An 18,840-nucleotide genomic window follows, 5' to 3' on the forward strand; every position below is an offset into this window, starting at 1 on the left:
AAACAAACAAAACAAGCCCCATCCCACACACAACACAAACCAACCACATCTGTTTCTAAAGAGTAAGACTGTAAGCCCTCAAAGGCTGGGGCACATAACACTGCCATCCTATAAAACGTATTCTTGCTTGCCTGAGCTACAAAGAAACTGATAATAATGGAAGCACATTACAGTGTATCAATAGTGAAACATGGTGGAAAAAGTTTAAGTAAGAATAGAAAACCTTCTCCACAACCACATTTGGAAACAGCATTTGTTACCTTCATGGTGGTAGTCCAAGATCACTATCTTTCCACAAAAATTCTGTGAACATACAATAAATCTGTTCATCTGAAAACTAAGTTTTAAATGGATTCAGGTAATCAATTCAAAAGGGCTGATCTATTCTAACCTTCAAAGACACTTTAAAGATAGATAATTTTAACTTAAGTGGTCAGAAATTGTGACATTTGGCATTCTTTTTGCCTAATATTTCCTATTCAAAACCCCAGTTTTCATTTTTACGTAGCTGGCAATCTGTCTTCTCTGCACAGCTCTTCACTTTGTTTAAATACATCACAGCAACCATTAAATAATTGATATTTTCTAGATACTCAGTCTGAAACACAGTACTCACACAAATAACTTAAATAACTACCTACCAAGAAATCACCATCCCCCAAGGTATAAAGAATGATTTAGGAAAAAAAGCTTAATATACATTAAGAAATATTAAAAATAAATATTCCCGAGTGCTTAAAAAATTACTTCTTTTTAAAGAGAATAACATCCACAACATAACATATAAAGAAGGCAAAGCATTTGAAGGAAAGTAGACATGATAAGCCTCTTTGATTCGAGCTCAGGTAACACGAACATCACCCTTTCCAGCCCTGACAGTGCTGCCAGACTAATTAATGATCCCACATGTGCTCTAACCCAAGCACTTGATGGGATCTAACTGTTCAAGTTGGATACTGACATTTAGAAAATCCTGAGGGACCAGAAAAAAAAAAAAATACCCAAACCTGGATGCACTGAATGGGAAAAAATGCACATATAACAACACAAGGAAAAAAAAGCAAACTATTTTTTATACAGAAGGCACACACTTGAGGAGAATAATGTGGCAGGATTTGGTGGCCTGCATGGGAATGCACGATTTCCCAGCTGAGTGACTCTGAGCTCCAGTACTACAACCTGTGAAGATTCAGGTAACTACTGTGAATTAGCAGATGGATCTCATTAGCTGGAGTCAGAAGGTAAAGTAGAACAGCATTCCAGTCTGTGCCAGAGGAAACCAGAACACATACATCCTACACACACTATCGTACTCTCGAGGCTTCAGCTGTGGTTTAATTACACCAATAGACTTCCTAGAAAGAGCAGTATCATAAACTCTACAAACATACCTTCTGTTACCTTCAGTGTAAAATTGAACATAAATTCAATACCAGGGGTTGGGGGGGGAGCACAAAATCCATAAGCTGAGTTTTAGACTGTTCGGCAAGTCTTGGAAAGATTCCTCCTCTTCTGCTCCTGACGTAAATGAAGTCATTCTTCAATTCTACTGAAGCTAGCCAGACTGTAATTCTTTTATGGAGTTTCTAAGCCTAGTAATTAGATGTAAGCACTACTTTTTCCCAGCAAGAAAAAAAATATTTTTAGAGAATGAACAAATAAGAATCTGACCTAGAATTAAATCTTCCCTAGATAGGATAAAATTGATTAATTCTGCTATCATGAAATTCACTGTTGAGTCATGTTTTACTTTCTTACGTCAAAGTGAAGATTGAATCATAGCTGTCAAAATCCCACTCTGCTTTACTCAAAAATTTCAGTTTATAACTTTTTGTATATCAATTTATATACAAATTTTCGGCTTGTCTCATTACCTTGGAGGTTTTTTGAGACAGAAGGATAAAGAGAAACCTACTGGAAAAGACTATTCATTTTTGACTTGTGCTAATTTAAGCAATGGCACTTAGCAGAAACATTGCCCACCTGATTGAAATCTCTGCCAATGTAACAGAGGCACCAATCATGAAATGCCATTGGGGACATCTGTTAGCTTGATTTAAGCAAACACTAAAGCTTTTCAGCAAAAGATTAATTCAAAAAAGCATAATCTGTGCACATCAAAGTGGGGAGGATATTTTATTGTTTGGAGTTGGTTGGTTTGGTTTTTATAGATATTTATTACATGAAAGCATAAATTAATTATGAATTTAAGAACAATTAAAAAACAATTCTCAGGGTCAAAATTACTTTCAAGAAGATAGATCAAATCAGCAACTCAATCTTAGCAAAACTACGCTGAAGAACTTCAACAGAGGAAAAAAAAATAGCAGAATGTGTCAGGTGTTGCTTCTGTGCAACAGGATGTAAAAGTGCAGATTTCATCAGAAATGGTGAGGAATTGGTCAGGGAACAAACCACAACCAGGAAACACTGTACACCAGAAGTAGACAAAACACAGATTTCTCCTTCTTTAATAGAAGTCTGGAACTAGCATCTATCAAGTCAGTCTTTTCTATTTTGCCCTAACACAGACTATACAGCAACAAGTACTCCAAATACATGTTCAGATTTTCTTTATAATCTTACAGAAAGTTCTTATTTAAAATAACTGTTTTATTTTAAAATAAATGCATTTATATTGAAAAGCATACATCATCTCTCAAGTATGAAAAAGGAGTTACAATAGGCAAAATTAACTATTCAACTGGCATAGTGTTTCCCCTCACAATATACAGATTATAAAGTCTGAAATTCTTTTTCCAAGCTCCGAACAGTCCCCTTTTCTATCCACTCTTCGTAAGGGTATGTGATATGCTGATGGTAGGACCTTTAGAACATAAGGCGACTCAATCATTTTGTTCTCCGTATTAAATGAAGGAAAAGAAAATCTGACCCCAAACGAAACCAAAGACAGCAAAAAGCTCCTCTAGGGTCAAAAAGAACAGCCCTGAAGCTCTGTGTCTCTCTTATATTCAAGTGCCTCACAACATCTACAGTAGCTATTCTGCACATTTTGTAAAATACTACAACCTATCACAACCTGAGATAATGAAAGGTGAACTACAGTGTGATCCTATTACATTAACGCAACATATTTCCTATTGCCAAGGTGTAGGAAGCAATCCTAAACCACCCAAGAACCAGACCACACTGCTGGAAGCAGCTCATGAGCTCCCCATCCACAAGAGGTACCTGACATTGCCATACAAGCTCACTAATTCTTCTGCTCCATACCATCTAATCGTTAAAAGGCAAGGGGGCACAGGGAATAGCCTGGCATAGAAACACTGCTGCCACAATGAACAAACTTCATGGAATAGTTTGGGTTGGAAGGGACCTTTAAGAGTCATCTAGTCCAACCTCTCTGCAATGACCAGGGACATTTCTACTAGATCAAGTTGCTCAGAGCCCCATCCAATCTGACCTTGAGTGTTTGCAGGGATGGGGCATCCACCACCTTTCTGGGCAACCTGTTCCAGTGTTTCACCACTGTCATTGTAAAAAATGTCTTCCTTCTCTCTAGTCTGAATCTCTCGTCTTTTACTTTAAAACCATTACCCCTTGTCCTATCCCTACAGGCCCTACAAAAAAGCCTCTCCCCATCTTTCTTACAAGCCCCCTTTCAATATTGAAAGTCTGCTACAAAGTCTCCCTGAAGCCTTCTTTTCTCCAGGCTGAATAACCCCAACTCTCTCAGACTTTCTTCAAAGGACAAGTGTTCCATCCCTCTGATCATTTTTGTGGCCCTCTTCTAACTCGCTCCAACAGCTCCATGTCTTTCCTGTGCTGGGGACCCCAGAGTCGGATGCAGTACTCCAGGTGGGGTCTCATGAAGAGCAGAGTAGAGGGGCAGGATCACCTCCCTCAACCTGCTGGTCACACCTCTTTTGATGCAGCCCAGGGTACGGTTGGCTTTCTTGGTTGCAAGTGCACACTACCAGCTCATGTCGAGCTTTTCATCCACCAGTACTCCCAAGTCCTTCCCTGCAGGGCTACTCTCAGTCCCTTCATCCCCCAGCCTGTACTGTTACCAGGGGTTGCCCTAACCCTGCACTTGGCCTTGTTGAACCTCATGAGGTTCACATGGGCCCACTTCTCAAGCTTGTCCAGGATGGCATCCCATCCCTCAGGCATGTTAACCGTACCACTCAGCTTGGTATCACTGGCAAACTTGCTGAGGATTCACTCAATCCCACAATCTATACCCTTGATGAAGATACTAAACAGTACTGGTCCCAATACAGACCCATGAGGGCCACAACAACAAACATTTCCCAATTACACACTTTTGCTTAAGGTGAAGGAGCAAATAAATAAATAATAAAATAAATGGGTGAGAAGCAGCCCAGCTGCACAAAGATCTCTAAGAAGTCAAAGGCTAGCCGGTAGCTGACCACTGACATCATCTTACACTGACAGCAACGAGACAAATTATTTCCTTAACACACAATGCAGATAACACTACCCTGGAAGATGAGCCTGAAAGACTTCAAAGGAGGCAACTATGTTTCAAATGGCAGCTTAATTTTTGCTTTATCCATCAAAGTCTTACGCATCCTAAAGAGATACTTATATTTTCAAGGAAATTTAAAAAAAAATAAATAAATAAAACAGCAGAAAAAAATCAAACACAACACACACAAAACCACACTGAAGTTTTCTCTATGAGGATTGGTAACCAGCATAACATACATTGCATCTACCTTTGGTTTCCAAGAAAAAAAAAGTACTCACTAGTCTTCTTTCTTGCACATTTTAAAACAATCTCAGAAAGTTATAAATTGAAGTAATGCAGACAATTCAATTTATTTCAAAGGAATTACAGCACATAATGCTGCATGAGTCACACAGGGATTTTGTGGCCTTGGAACATTAATATAAATTAAAAAAAAAAAAAGAAATAAAAACTGTTTACAAACAAATGGGCACAAAGCTGCCGCAAATGGTTGAGATGGTTATTTGTGGAGCATTCTCTTGGGAGAGGAGACCAGAAGAGAGAGGAAAATAAATGCTTCTGCTGCAATTCTTCCACATTATGCTTGCTAAAATCTGAGGGATATGTAGTACCTATTCCTCCCCGTGCCCCAGCTCCGCTCACCTGAGACGTGTAGCAGTACAATTCTCTTAGCAACAGCTTTTGTCAGAAGAACATGTCCTAGAAAGTACCTAGATTCTTACCTTACCTTCAAATGAAACATTAAAACAAAGCCATTAGTAATGAATCAGCTTTTTCTATGTGAACCATTCACATATAAATCCAAATCTGCAATTTTTCTGTCAAAATGTTCTCAATAAGCTTCTATGAAAAACAGATTTTGGTAATTCTTCCTTTGTAATACACAGAAAAACATATTACATCAGTGACAGGCAGAGCTGTTTTCCCACTGTTCCTTCATATCAAGTATGATGTCAATTTAATAACCCACTTTTGCACATTATAGGCGTGCACATTCTCCTTTTCACTATTTCCCATTGCTAAAGGCTGTAACTCTGTAGTACCAATCTCACCTGCGCCTCTACTTATCTCATTTTATCTTCCGCTTTACTTCATCAAGAACAGATTAAACCTGACGTGGCCTAAATAGACAGATTTCTGTACTGCTACACTATTACCACTTATGTCTGAAACACTGAAGAAATCAGCACTATCAAAGGAAGATGCATCTTTGCTTGTCTACTCTATACTGCTGGATCAAATACTTGATCTGTAGACAAACATGCATGTGTATACACACACTTTAAAACATTTAAAGAGCTTTATTCTAGAATTAAATCCACCAGGTAAACAACTTTCCTGATGACAATTTTTTTCACAGGCAGCTGTCTTGAAAAGCATGTTTTCTCCATTTGTAAGTAACAGGTCATGCACAAACACAAATCTTCAATCTTTAATCCTTTTCCTATCCCATATTACATTTTTCTAGAATTCCTCTAATTTTCTCCTATCATCTCTACAATTAACATTTTATTAAGGAGAAGCTTTAAGTAAAGAAGTAAATAAAGGAAATTAATATTAATAAACATGCTCTATAAAAATTACATATTTCAGACCCACAACTCTTCACAGGATCACTGTGATATTAGCAGACAACATGAACTGCGCAAACATTATTTCTTTTAATTCAGTGCTAGCCACATGAAACAATGTTGAAGTTTCATAGTAGATTTTCTATAGCTATTTTTAATGTGTATGCAGAAATCAGAACGTTCCTTCCATTGCTTTGCTAAGAAAGCAGATTTATACAATCGTGACAGAAAAGATAAAGTTTTAAAGGGGAAAAAATAAATAAATTTGCAGAAATCTTTCAAATTTCTCATACTTGGTAACACCACAAAAGAGGAGAGAACAATTTTAACAGTGCAGCAAAGTGCAACTTCAAAGAATGCACTAGTACGAAACCACCACTGGGTGCCAGTATTGTTCCATAACAGAAGAACCATTTCTGCTATATTAGCTATTTAAAAAACTTGGGAGTCCTCTTAATAGGGTTTCAAAACATTCTGCTGAATTTCAGTAGTATAAAGGAATTATACTGCAATGTTACAAATTTTATTGAGGGGCTATCATTAGACTTCTTAAAAAAAACCCCCCAACACTACACATTTTAAAACATTATTTTGCTAAACATGAAAATCAGATTTTAAAGAAGGTTTCTTCATACCCTACAACCTGCCTAAAAATGCTGGGAAGGCAACTGACACTGTTCTTCCCTTCAACTTCCGAGCTTTACATTTAAAGAATAATATAGAATTATACAAACTACCACACAAAATAAAATGGAACTTAACGGTGAAAAAGAATAGAGAAGATTTTAGAAAGATTCAAAAGTCTCGCTAAAATTAGGGTCAATTGCTCCTTTATCCACATCACAAACGTCTGTAAGGAATGACAAATGTAGATTCAGTGGCATTCTTGGCAATTTTACTATTAATATTCCCACATCCAGAAAAGTAATGTTTTTCCTAACGTCTAACCTCGCTGCATTGCTTTTTGTTGCCTCTTGTTTTCTGCACATCTACGGAGAAGAGACCATGCGCCTTTCCTTTTTGCAGTCACATTGAAAGACTTATTTCCTACATCTTGTAGATCTTGCTCTGTATCTTGTACATCTGGTATATCTTCCTCTATATCTTGTACTTACACTGATGATTATTGCTATCCAAGTGTGGTTTTGTTCTTCTATCACTTTTCCAATTTGTTAACATCACTTTGAACTCTGACCCTGAGCACTCACAGCTTCGCATTCCTAAGGAGCTTTATCTTGTGTTTAAGCTTAGAACTTCATGCTCCATAATCCAGGTGTTTAATGACAGTAACAAATAAAACTTGACCTAGAAGATGCCTTAATGCAGCCTCAGATTTTGACAGCAAACCATCCGTAGCCATTCTTTTTAGTACAGTCAAACCAGTTTTATAACTGCCTTATAGGAACTTAATCTAAACTGTTTCCCTATTTCACTCCTTAAAGATGCAAAGCCAAAATGTTAAAATAACAGAATGTACTGTATTATATCACTATTAAGAATTCACTAAGTTTGAAGTGGAATTACACTAGCAAAAAATTTGCACCATCCAGAAAGCACACTGAGAATTACAGAATTTTGGTTGCAACTAGGTAAGCATTTAGATATCTTTAAAATATTACTGACATTCTAAAACTGGTGCACAGCCACTACAGCACCTCAGTTACTCGGGCAGTTAAACTTGCATCCCAGCTACCTAACTTTTCACTCCTGGGAATACACCACTTCCTTAAGTGCAGTCTCCAACCCAGGTCAAGCTGAAACCCCAGAAAGAAGTTCATAAAATATGCATTCCCAAGCTCAAGTTCTCGCACATTTAGCTGACAAAAATTAAGGCCTAAACCTCTCTCAGATGTCTATGACACTTGACTTTCAGTAAAAAAAAAAAACAGCTAACAAAGCCCATGTATTTTTAGAACAAAACAAATAAAAAAGGGAGACTTTTTTTTACATGACATAGTAAAAGCAAAATGCCTGTCATTACTGCCTCCCCACACCTTTTTTTAAATGTGGAGAAGCAAACACAAGGTAATTATCTAGCAGTAAAATCTATTTTGTCAGTGAAATCATGACCTAAGGAAAGCACAGCAAACTCAGAGCCAGTAAAAATTATAAAGAAAAAAAAAAAAAAAAAGGAAAAAGGAGAAAGAAAAAAAAAAAAAGGAAAAATAAAGAAGTGCAGTGCTTTAAGCAAAACCAATGCATTAGATTCTACCTAGGTTACTTCTATCTGAAGCTTTCAGTCGGAATGGGATAAAGACCACTCAGTCCTAAACATATGCAACAGCAAACACTACAAAAATTATCTCATGGCATAAGCAATACCAGCCTGGCATCTGACAGTGAGGCCCAAGGCAAGCACTCATTGTGCTGCTCCTTCAGGCACCTCCTGCTCCCCACCCAGCCTCTCTGATCTTGCTGCACAGCCAGTCCCTTCCCCTCCTACGAACACCAGAGAGGCAAAGGGTTTGGATCAAACTGCTCTCCCGAGCTAGCAGCATTTTTTCCCCTTTCCTACAACGACACAGGACAGAAGAAGAGAACTACCTTATACCTGGGTCAGTGGGTCCTAAGACGGGACTTGGCAGTAAGGAGGTTTCTGCTAGGGGTCATCAAAGGCAGAGGGCACTCCAGCACTCCCTGCAATACTTCAAGTGCTTCAAAGTCTGTATTTATGGCATGATTTTTAGTCACCTTTACTAACCCAGCTTCTCATCCATTTCCAAAAGACAAGGACTATTTTTATAGGAAAGCTTGAGTAACCAGTGATAGTTTTAGAATTATTCTTTAATACATTTGACATGCAAACAGAAGTACTAGTCTATTATTAGGTTAGCCTGACAGTCCATCATTCTCTCTCACACCTCCCCAGACCCACACACCACTCTTCTCTTTTTAATTACTGGCACCATGTATTGTGCAGGATTTTCTTCCCCTCCAGCCTCCCTGAAATTACTTTGTTCCAAAAAATGAGTATCAAAAGCAAGTTTTCAGTATACTCTTTATCAAGTTCTTACACAGAGAACATGCATTTTAAGATATTTTAACACTTGCATTAGTGAGGTGTTCATAGTAGTACCTCCCACCATGTGATATGTAGCGTGACGTATGCTTTTTGCAAGTCTATTTTCTGCTATAAAATTCCTACTGCTGGAAACACAAACAAGTTTAAAACTATGTTATGAGACTGGCAGCACATCTTTCACAAGCATTTCACAATACAAAAGTTAAGAAAAACTTTATGCTTGAACCAAACACAAAACTTAACACCTTTACAGCCACATCACCCATGTCCAACAATGCAACCATCAAAAACCTCAGACTCTATGCTTGCTCTTTCCCAAATGTAATATATTTCACTCATCAAATGCTTTATCTAAGCTATGTAAGCAAACTGAAAAACCAGAATCAACTTGTCTTTATAATCTCGGTTCCCAACAGAAGAACATAAAATAATCACTTGTAAAGCCCTGAACAAGAGTCAGAAATCCTAGAAAGTAGATAATGTCTCATTACACAGTTCTACAAGAGGCTGGTTTTGGGACACCCACCGTTCTTCTCCAGGCAAGCGACTGGGAAAAAGAGAAATGCATGTGGAAAAGCCTCACTTGAATAGAGAAGAAACTATTAAGCAGGGTACTCTGTGAAAGGGCTGCGCAGCTGTTGGATTTACTTCCTTATGCTTTCAAAAGCCTCAAATTAGATGGCCTTCACTGCATGCTGTAATGCTCATCTCTTTTCATGGGCATCTGTAAACAGGGTAAGAAATCACTGAAGGACAAGATAAAAGCTACAAATTAAGTTGTCAGATCTGCATGTGGTAGGTTTTAATAAATTGTACAGCTGCACTTTTAGGGTGTTATTTGTGATATACTTTTAAATTGCATTAACAGCACTGTCAGTATATGCAAAGGTAACTACCCTCAAGGCTTATATAAAAAAAAGTAAACAGCCATTTTATTTTCAGCTTTAAAACAATTGCAAAAGCTGCTGATAAATACTTGGACAGGTGGTTTGCATTCAAAAAATTATCTAACATAATTTTTTATATTAAAGATGTCAAAAACTGAAGCACTTGTTAGGAAGTATGGAATTAAGTGGATTGAAAGGATGAAAGAGAACAGAATTTTCCCCAAATATAAGATTGCAATCACCAGCTGCTTAGCATCAGTCTAGAAGGAACTTTTGCCCATCTCACCCATGACTGTATTTCCACTTCTTCGGTCCTTCACGAACACAGGAGACAGAGCATAACTTTGTCTACCGAAGTAACTAACCCAGTTCCACAACCCAGAGGTAATCATCGATAACATCAAAATGCAGACACAGAAATCACTTACATACTCCTAGTCTTATTTCACCACCACATATCTGAGTCAACCTAGGAACTATATTTTGCTTCAGTGGCTGCTTACTATCTTTTTGTTGTGAAGATTATAAACGTATATAGCTCTCACTTCACCATGTATTTAGTTACATACAGAATCTTATAGAGAGAGAAAGCGAGTTGCCATCAAATCCAAGAAAACAGCCAAAAGCTCAGGAAAAAATTAGATACTTAAGATACTATAAAATTATTTAAACTGTGAGGAATTATTATTTAATGATTAAAGAAATAAAAAATGTTTTGTGTTCTTGTGATTTCCCAGAGAACCTTATTCCAAGGCCCTTATTACTGATGGCTTAGACAAAATGGTAAAGGGGTAGTGAATTTTGTATTTTAAACCCCAAAACTACGGGACACGCTTCAAAGGAAAAAAAAGAAGTTGAATTATACCAACCACACAAACAAGAAGTCAAAAGAAAGACTAATCAAAAATATTCCGGAGGATTAATTTGATAAAAGCTAATAATAAAGAATTTTCAAAGCAGATGCGAGAAACTTGGCAGATAACAAGGCTGATAAATGACTGAGATGCAAAAGCACTGATAAAGAAAGAAAAAGCTGTAATATGCAAGCTTTTTTATTTTAAAATTTATTTCTAAACAACATCTCTACAACAGAGATTTGGAAGGTTTCCAAACTAAAGTTATTGTTGAAATATGTATCTAAGCAATTTTCTCAAACTGATATTATAATATAAAATGTCTTAGAATAAATACAGCAATAACAACAAAACCCACGAGGATCAGCAAGTATTCACCCAAGAGCTCTACAAGAGCCAAAATACAAAACTGCTGACATGCTTTAAATCAACACCTGTACCAGAAGAATGAGAAACAGTAAAACATCACACAGTATTTTTAAAAGGAGCAATCACATGAAATCCTAGGAGCTATATAGAGCCTTATGAGCAAAGTCATATAAGCTATAACACTGACTAGAATTTGTAGGCTTGTGAGAACCCTGTGAACTTTCAGGTGAAGACTATAGTTCTGTCAGATAGAAGATGTCCCACCCACAGCTTTAAGACTTCTCTGAAAGATGAAGAAAAAGAGTGGGGGGAAAGGGGCAGGGAGGAGGGGATGGAAAGACTGTTGTTGAAATAGGTCTGGTAAGATCATTCACCAAAGTTTCTTAAAGAAACTGAATTGTTAAGGCACAAGAGGAAAGAAGAATCCTTTCTCGCATACTAAAAGACAGGAAAGGAAGGGTATGGATACAACGGGCCTTCTTCTAGGGGATTAGTTAACAGTGGAAATATTCCAGGTCTGCACTGTGTACTACAAATGTTAAGAGAAAGGACTGGATAGCAAGGTGACAAGTGGTGATGCTTATACATAGTTCTAGATTACACTAAAATCTAAAGCTCCCTGCCCTCTGTGACCATAGGGTAAGACAGGAGGTGAATTGCAACATTAATAATACACGAAGTACTGCACAAGGAGAGGAAAACAACAGTAATGCAACATGCACAGTACTAAGCTCTTAGTTATCATTCATGAAAAACATACAGGCACACGGTTATTTTCCTGACACTAACTCACAGCTCAGTAGCAGTCCAAAATACACAAAGAATACTAGGACCTGTTTACAAAACAACATAAGACACATTGCAAAACCATGCAAATCAAATCAGAATTACTAAACAACAGAGCTGCTGTACGTAACTTTCAGTTATAAAAGCTGAAAATTACAAGTTATTTAATTCTCAACATGGACTTCCACCACAGGTCAGAGTGCAGCAGAAGAACACGTTCCTCTGAGCAGTTGCAGAACCTCCATTCTTGGACTTCTTCACATCACAGCTAGGCAAAGCTACAGCTGACCTGATCTACAGTCCTTCTGGGAGAAAAAGCATGAATTAAGATGACTTTCAGAAATGTCTTCCAATCAACCTTTGTGTTATTTCAAGAACTCAATCCTATTTGCGTCTGTATCTGAGCATTATATTTTAATATGCAAGCATATAGGCTTAAATAACCTAAAATTATGCTGCCTTCAGTTAAGGCATTTTACTCATATTTCCATGTTAGTTTTACATACATATTGACTTTTATATCCATGATTTTAAATTCAACTGGAATTATGGCACAATTTCACAGATGTTATATATAGTCAGCCATTTAGGTCAATGTTTTGTTTGTTTTTTTGTTTCCTTTCATATCTTGGAGCAAAAGCTATTTAGCATCTATAGATTGATTTGGTAATCCTTTAGCAAATAATTTAATTAACATGTACATTTTATGTTTAAGTACAACAGAAATTTAAAGCCAATTGCTGATATTGGTAAAGAGAGATAAAGATACCAAATCCCAGTTCAGAATACATCTAATATTTCTACGTGGTAGGTTTTCCATCTTTCTGAGAGCATGAAGTGCTCTACTTGGTACTGCTGCTTCAGCATAGGTTCAGGGCATATGCCTTCAAAAATTACAAGAGAATTGTACCATAATGTCCTAATTTACTAACATTTATAAGACATACAGCAAATAGTTGATACATATATGTGACCTCTGCGTAACCAAGCTGATTACATGACAGATTACAGAGCTCAGCTTTCTAAAAGCCAGACAGGAATTAACAGAGACCAGCTCTGAGTGTATACAACACAACTAATGAAGCGGTAATTTACTGTACAGGAACTTAGCACGTATTTTCATCAACTAATGACTTGGGAAGGAGTTGAGAATCAATAATGCCTCCAATACTGAAAGAGATCTGTAAGAAACTATCACATAGATAAATGTAGGCAATTGAGTCTTTGTGTTACTGATATTGATTTGGTTTCCCCCACACACCCCACCCCAAATCAATCACAAGTTCTAAGTGTATATAACCACTTTTAAGAATCTGAATGCAATTTTGCAATTGCTATTTAGAGATTTTATTTGGCTGGGGTTTTTTTAAGGTCACTTTGCTCAATACCCGGCAGCTACACAGCAATTCACTCCAGTTTACCAACACCATCAGTCATCCAAAAGTTAAGATACCACCACTTCTTAGTTGACTAAATGATAGAAGTCTGCAGTTTGGTGACACAGAGCACCCCCAAAAATCGCCATCTCTGATGGCTCTCATTGGAAGTCAGCACTGACAAACTTGACCAGACACAAACGCTTCATCCACAGAACTGAGTCTTTTATTCAAAATAGGCACAAAAGAAAGGTAAGATTAGACTAGGATGTGGATAAAGATGATAGTAAGGCTCTCGAGTAACTATTACCAGCAGTGACCTGATGAAATAAAAATTACAGAAAAAAGACTTGATTTCGGTGTAAAATAGTATGAATTTTAAATCATTATCTTGCTGTCAAATTTTGTGTTGCATTTTCATATGCATTTGTCAATATGCAGTTCCAGAACCACCTTGGTTATTTTATTTTTTAATCAATTTAGTATTGTTCCTCTTTTCCTCCTGCACTTAAACTGATGTTACTGCCTTCTGAATTTATGTAATTTATAACTATGTTTTTCCAGATTTTAAAATGAAGGTAAATACAGCAATTATAGTGTTTATGCTAAATTATTATTGCAAGGTACAAAGTGAGGCTGCGAAGCTTCTGGCATTCCACTGCATAGAAAAGCAAAGTCTATCATCAGACAACCACTAGTTCTCTGCCAAAACAAAAGGAAACATTTAAAAACTTGAAACATGAAGCATGGCAACAAGAAGTAAATTCCATTAAACATACCAAAATTCAGACAAAGGAAAAGTAGCTCCAACAAATACAAACATGAGTTAATCATCAATTTTCCTCATAAAATAATCATTAAAGCATTTGTTATTCCTGAAGTCCATGAATTGTTTTCAGAAATACTTCCTAATCATCAAAATCGAAATTTTTACTTCAGTCTTCTGAAACTCAGAACTAATACTGGGAAAGTGATTGAGTTGAACACCAACACTGGAAAAAAGCTTCTGCAAAACTTTATTATATGTTTTGAGATTTCACCTTACCAATGACAGCTACAAAGGCAAGGATCTCCGTAAATGCTCTCCTTTCTAGCCTGCCTCTCCATTTTGTTCATTTGTCTTCAAATAGTGTTGTTATAAGTATAGCCGATATTTGTTGACATTTTTAATTAACCCAGAAGGATGACGTGTTTCCTCATTTATCTAAAATACCTGAAGCCATAAACTAAGCATACATATCACTTTTAATGGGGGAAGGGTTCATTTCTATTTCTTCCCCTTCCCTCTCTTCCTCCTCCCCACGGATCTAAACAGTTCTTACTCTCAAACTGAAGGACTGCAGAAAAAAATAAGGTGATCTCACACAATAATATGCGAGAAGGCATGTAAGGTAACAGGGCTTTACGACCGAGATATGACAAGATAGCTTTCAAATGGGCAGTTCACAATATTCTCAGAGAAAAGATCCACAATATAAATACACTTCCTTGAAAGCACACCATTCTCCATGTTACTGCAGTTATTATTACACTTGCATATACAGGATTTATGTGCTAGCCTATAAATCACGGAGTGATTTAGGTAGTCAGCGCTAGTTTTATTTTCAGTATTGGTCACACATTAATCCTACAAGCAAAATAAATTAACCTAAATATACTTTGTAGAGGTAAGTGCAGAAGTAGGTATAGAAGTCAGGTGTACGTTCCTTGACCATACCTTGATCATTACTGCCCTTAAAGTATTATAGGCAGCTATGAGAGAAGAGCATAGTTTTAAAATATTTGAAGACTTGAATTTCCTAGGCTTCTCTTTGTAAACTAAAACCCCCCAACTCTTTTAGCCTTTCCCTACAAGGTCATACTGTTTTCTAGTTCTCTACTTAAGACTTCTTTTTCTCTCATCCCTTCTCCCCACCCACAGACCTTTCATACAGTGCTGTACCCAAACTGGACACTAACTCCAGCTAATGCCTTACAGTGCTGACCAAAGTGAAGGAACATTGTCATGTATCTTACAAACACCATACCTGATTAACAACCAGAACAGTTGCTTTCTATACTCTATTCAACAGCATGATACTGCATCATACTCTGTATAGTCTATAAAAAAAACAGAAAAAAAACCTTAAAATATTTTTCTGCAGAACTGGTGCTTATAAACCCTATGATATGCAGGTGACTAATCCTACCTACACCCACAAAATAATCTGCATTAAACTTATTGAAATACATTGCCTTCGTTTCCCTTCCATTCCACACCCTTTTCAAAGTTCATTTTAAATTCTAAAGACTTGCTACTGAAGTGCTTGCAACCCTTCATGTTTGATATTGTCTCATATTGTAATTCCCCATCTTACAAGCAACTCTGTCTGCTGTATATAAACTACATTTTCCCTTAAATATCTAAAAAACCCCACAAGCTTCATTAAAGATACAAGACAGTACTGCTTTTTCCTTGTCAAAACCTGTCATGCCTTGTTTCTTAAATTTCTGTTTGTGGTTGCTTGTCATCCTATTATGTTAGTTTATAAAAACACTGGAAAAATTATCAAACTGTTTACAGAACATAATGTTAGCTTGAGTGTTTTAAGATTCTCACTTTTACATGAAAAAAAAAAATCTAAAGAAGCAGTAACAATGGCTAAAGCCCATAAATATTTTCTACCAGCGTTCTTCTGCTGCCACATTTACAAAAGTGTGAAGTGTGAATCATTCGATTTTACAAATAGCGAAACGCAGACATTTTGGAGGTAATCTTGTTACTCAACTATAGGTCAAGAATTTTAATCTAATCCTGGATGAAGATAATCCAGATGACTAGACCGAAGACATAAAATGAGAAAGAAGTACTTCATACAATACCACTACTTTAGCCTGTTTCTTGTGATACTTCTTTATTATAGGAGGAGATAAAGAACTATCTTCTGGAAAGAAAAGTCTACTTCTCATTTCTAATTTAAAGTGAGTTTAGAGAAAGAAACAAAAAAACCATAAAAAACCCCACAAAACATTTACCAACCTTTCTCTCAAAAGACTGGTCCTACTGTTCAGATTTTGGAGAAGACCTGGTCATTTAAACTTTCCCTCTATGCTAATTGCTAGGGGTTGGACCATTACACTAAGTGGTAGCATTCAAGTATGGCATCAGAAATTTAACTGATGTCAGCTTACAGCATGCTTTGCAGTGTTTGTCCTCACATGACAACCCGGATCACAGGTCACAACAGCTTTCACTTCAATATTGCTAGTTACCACTCATGTCATATGCCAGATGAAAGTGAACAGACATGAACAGTAACTTGTTCCTGCACATGACACTATTTCAGCAATAGACACCTTACTGATACTTCCATATTCAATGACTCAGTCATGTGGAATCTTAAGGTGAAAAGAGGATTTACTTTCTGCAGGGTAGTTTCTCACAGACATTGCCTCACAGTAGGGAAGCTTCTCAGCAACAACTGCTAGAGGCATTAATTGCATAGTTTGCATGCAAGCTATCCAATACAGGCAGAGTATTCCTATAAATAGGCCAGATTCGTTCCCCAGAGACAGCGCGCACTGATTTGAGATGGGTTACAAAGGTTAACCTACACATGCTTTGACTTCAGAACTTGGGTGTGGGCTATTCTTCTTGCAAGATGGCAGCCAAGTAGTTGCTGGCAGCATCTTACAGCAGATTTTTTGCTATGACGAATTCAGGTGGCTGCATCAGTACAATAGAGAAGAATTAATATATCTTCCCGGGGGAAGGAAGCTATGCATATCTGTAGTAGGGAAAGATTATCTGGAACCTCTCAGTGGCAGTCCCAATCCTTTTTATGGATATATGGCATGCTTTGCCATCAAAAGAGTAGCTTGCAGTTGGTTGAAGCAGCTACAACGACCTGTAGCTAAAAAAGGTAAATCTATTCCCTTCCTTCATTTAACAAAGCAGTGTATTTGTGCCATAAAATATCTTAGCTTGTAAAAAACACTTTTGTAAGCTTGTTAGGCAACTTAGCACATTACACCAATTGCAGTCCCTACAAAATTCCAGGAGGTGACCGTTTTCTACCAGAAGTACAGGGGCTTCACAACCTTCTTAAAGTACATTTGTCAAGCTTTTTATCAAGATGTATGAAATATGCTGGTTCTAACCTGCCCTTTTACAGCCCATCAAGAAAAATGCTCGCTTGTTAGCCCAAGCTGTGGTAGAACAGAGAGCTATTCCTATTCTCATCCTACTAAAACAGGAAGGGAATAAACTAAAAGCAAGTTAATTTTCAGCACACTGCAACAGTTTTGCATTGCTTGAGATATGCACCTGTATACTGATGTTTACCTCCTCCTGCTAAGTACAAGATAACATCATGCCATACCAAACGTCTCAGAGCACAACTTCCCAATTTTACACACAGATGCAGCATTCATGAAGATTTATCCAATTCCTAAAGCCAAGACACAATAAGCAGAGGAGTATTCAAATTGGAGAGGCTCAACGTATAGAGAAAAACTTCTCAGACAAAACTAAGCTACTGCACCACAGAAGGAATTCAAATAATCAATAAGAAAAACTCCCAGACCCCAAGGAAAACCTTTTATCAAGAATCAAATAATCCTCCACAAAGACTCAGGCATGATCTTCAAGGATAGAGTGTCCCTGTTCTCATCTTTTCCTCCATCTACTGGGTACTCAATTCCCTTTTTTCCTCCCAAGAGATCTGAAGTATAAAAGTTTAGCTTCTGATACAGAAAAACTGTATCTACTTTATGTTTACCTTACATTTTACTCATTGTTAAAAACACAAAGGATTCTGAGCCCAAAATGTTGTTCACTTTTTACAAATTTATTACCTCTTCCCATAAACCTTGCTTCCTTTATCCTTGGCCCAACGGCTACAGTAACATCACCACTGTAGATTTAAAAAAAATAATTTAAAAAAAAAAATCACTTTCAAAGAGTCCACTTGACAGTGATGCATACAGCATAGCATTTGTTTTTACACAGATCACCTGTTTCCAAAAAAGATTCTCACAGTACTGTTAAAGGTATCTTACCTTTATCCTCCTATAATGTTTCGCATATACTAGATGCAGACTACAAATGACCAATGAAACAACAGTTAATGGCTACTGCAAATAAAGTCACTATGAGCAATGAAACTAAGCAGCTACTAGGTTCCTTCATAATTTGCAAGAACATCTTTGGGTTGACAGTAACATGCTGATCCCTGAACTGGAAGCCAACACTACGAACAGCTGATCCCCTCTAACCATTTACAGGTTACTGTAACTGTCGTTGAAAAAAATTTCATTTCTCTCTACAGTTCATTCCTTTTGACGAGAAAACACATGCATGATGGCTACCATTATTACAGATAAAATAGTAAAATTAAAAAAAAATATGTAGATTATAATAAAATATAAGGTTTCAGAGCATTAAAAAAAGTAAAAAATTATACAGGATGAAAAACAAAAAAAAACAGAGCTCCTTTCTTCTCAGAACTTGCACTGGAATGGATCCCAAATCAGGAGAA

At 36.9% G+C, this 18,840-nt stretch overlaps 1 protein-coding gene across 2 annotated transcripts in view; it reads right to left on the reverse strand.

Moving 5' to 3' along the window:
* Positions 1-18,840, reverse strand: part of TDRD3 (tudor domain containing 3) — a 119,793-nt gene that overhangs the window by 73,079 nt on the left and 27,874 nt on the right. The gene's annotated exons all lie outside the window — the stretch shown is intronic.

This window comes from Balearica regulorum, chromosome 1, assembly GCF_011004875.1.
Source record: "Balearica regulorum gibbericeps isolate bBalReg1 chromosome 1, bBalReg1.pri, whole genome shotgun sequence".
NCBI lineage: Eukaryota > Metazoa > Chordata > Aves > Gruiformes > Gruidae > Balearica > Balearica regulorum.